At 38.2% G+C, this 2,903-nt stretch overlaps 1 pseudogene; it reads left to right on the top strand.

Annotated features, from left to right (window-relative positions):
- The first annotated feature begins 788 nt into the window (after positions 1-788).
- On the top strand, positions 789-1,363 carry LOC104981723 (annotated as a pseudogene).
- The last annotated feature ends 1,540 nt before the right edge of the window (positions 1,364-2,903 follow it).

Genomic DNA, 2,903 nt, shown 5'->3' with positions numbered 1-2,903 from the left:
TGAGCCTTCTGAAGGAAAATAGAGACGACTACTTGCAGAAGGAAACTCCTTTTGCTTCCTCTTCCCTCATAATTCCCTATTTTCCATCACCCTAACTTCCCTTTCATCCAGAGATTCTTATTTAATATAACTTTATTTATTTATTTTATCTATGCTGGGAAGGGCATAGGCTCAATAGTTGTGGCACACAGGCTTAATTTCTCCGCAGCATGTGGGATCTTCCCAGGTCAGGGATTGAACCCATGTCTCCTGCATTGGCAGGTGGATTCTTTATCACTCAACCACCAGGGAAGCTTAACCTTCCAGAGGTTCTTAACCTTGGGTCCATAGACCCCTTCAGGTGGTTTATGAATAGAATTTAAGGGGCCTATATATTTTAAAAGGAAAAAAAATTATGACTTTAATTCTACTAGCCTGAAATTTAGCATTTTCATCAACTATGAATGTAGGCAAAAACCACAAAAGATTAGCAGTGCCTGTGACTGTCAAAAATATATTTTCATATCATATTACAGTTGTCACAGATTTCTTAAAATATCATTTATACTCACTACTTTTAAGAAATTATGGTAGTCATCAAACCTACTGCTAAATCTTATTAATAAATTGTTTAAGCCTATTTTGAAAACTGTATTTATATGTAATTAGTTTCCTTTGTAATCTTACATGTTTTGTTTTATGTTCTTTAAAAACATTTTTCCAAGAAGGGATCTGTAGTCTTCCCCAGGTGTCAAAGAATTTTTGGTACTAAAAAGTTAAGACTGCTCTTTGCCGCATCTACTGTGAGAATGAAGCCTTTTCTCAGCAATCAGACTGTCGACATTCCAGAAAAATGTCGATGTTACTCTGAAGGGACGGACAGTTATTGTGAAGGACCCCAGAGGCACCCTGTAGAGGGACTTCAATCACATCAATGTAGAGCTGAGTCTCTTTGGAAAGAAAAAAAAGAGGCTCTGGGTTGACAAATGGTGCGGAAACAGAAAGGAACTGGCAACTGTTCACACGATCTGTAGTCATGTACAGAGCATGATCAAGGGTGTTACACTGGGTTTCCATTACAAGATGAGGTCTGTGTATGCCCACTTCCCCATCAACTTTGTTATTCAGGAGAATGGTTTTCTTGTTGAGATGCTATTTTGGGGATGAAAAATACACCCGTAGGATTCTAATGAGGCCAGGGGTTGCTTGTTCAGTATCTCAAGTCCAGGAAGATGAGTTGATTCTTGAAAGAAATGTCATTGAACTTGTGTCAAATTCAGGTGCTTTGATTCAGCAAGCCACCACAGTTAAAAACAACGATTTCAGAAAATTTTTGGATGGCATCTATGTTTCTTAAAAAGGAACAATTCAGCAGGCTGACTAATAAGATCTGAGTAGTCCGGCTGCAGAAACAGCAAGATGCCAGATGGTTCTATGGACTCCACTGTGGTATTTTAAAGAGGCAATAAAACATTTTCGATTTTTTTAAAAAAGTTAAGCCTTCCTGCTAGTCCATCACGGAAGCCATCTACTGCTCCATTATCCTGCTTTTGGATTCTGTATGCTGCTGCCCTTTTTTCAGCAAGCCACAATTGTCCTAAATGTTCCTCCAGGGAAAATAGCCATTTGCCTCTATGCACTTTCCTATTGACTCAACTAACTATTGGTCCTTTAACTTTTCACCTGGTTATTGAAAAACCACTGTGTTGGAAATGGCAAAATTGATTCAAGGGTTTAATCACTTGCTTGCTTACCACCAACAAACATTTTTGAGTACAAGGTACTATATTACATACTTAGAGATGCAGCGCTCGACACTCCTAGTTTGGGGAGTGGTCAAAAGAGAAGAAAGATAGATCTTTTACATAAACAGTTATAAGACAACATGGCGATTGCTTTATGTAGATCATGGAACATTTTATGGTATATGAGATTCCAGAGGAAGGCTTCATGCAAGAAATGACATTGACAATAAAGAGAATGCTATTAAAAGACTGAGTTTGCCAAAACTATGCAAATAATGTTTGTGAAGCTGTTGCTCCATTTTCCAAAAATCTTTGAAACATTAAACATAATGAAATAAGAGTGATTTCTTTTCGATTTTAATATGTACATTTAATTATCATACTTGATTAGAGCTGATAAAAAAAGGAGGAAAAGATTGAATATTTCAAACCTCCTCCTCCTTTTAAGGATATGTGTATATATATATATATATAGAGAGAGAGAGAGAGGAGAAAATGTTCATAACCATTACAAATGAAAGCAGCAGGAAAATATTAAGAAAGCATTTTGATATGAAGAGTTGTCAGTTTTTCATAGATGAGTGCATGACACCTGCTGGCCAAATTATATAATTTCCCTCTCCAAAGGAATGGAGAGTAATAAAGTTAATTAACACTGCTTCCCTGCTTAGGGTTCGTATATTAGATTTTCTCTAATCATCCTTAATCAGCAAGTAAGATTTTTTTGGAATGGTGAATCGAGTCCTTTTTTTGTTTTGTTTTGTTTTTGTCTTGAGCTCAAGAAGGTTTAAAATTTTTATTTAATTCAGTGTCTTTCACTGTAAGTTAAATGAAATTTGGAGAAAAGTAATCCTACTCAGGGCTTTCCAGGTGGCTCAGAGGTAAAGAATCCTCCTTCCAAGCAGGAGATGTAAGTGTGATCCCGGGGTCAGGAAGATCCCCTGGAGGAGCAAACGGCAACCCACTCCAGTATTCTTGCCTCGGAAATCTCATGGACAGAGGAGCCTGGCAGACTACAGTCCATGGGGTCACAAAGAGTCGGACAGGACTTAGCGACTAAGCAGCAGCGGTCCGCACTTGAGATCACACACAGGTGGCTTGGCCAGCTAACACTAGCACCGGGTTTCTGTTCTACATTCCCAGACTAGGCAAACTATTCCAAGGCGAGGTTCAGGTTGT

This window comes from Bison bison, unplaced genomic scaffold (assembly GCF_000754665.1).
Source record: "Bison bison bison isolate TAMUID 2011002044 unplaced genomic scaffold, Bison_UMD1.0 scf7180017864519, whole genome shotgun sequence".
Taxonomy (NCBI): Eukaryota; Metazoa; Chordata; class Mammalia; order Artiodactyla; family Bovidae; genus Bison; species Bison bison.
The sequence above is the reverse complement of the archived record's forward strand: the minus strand, read 5'-3'. Positions and strand labels throughout refer to the sequence as shown.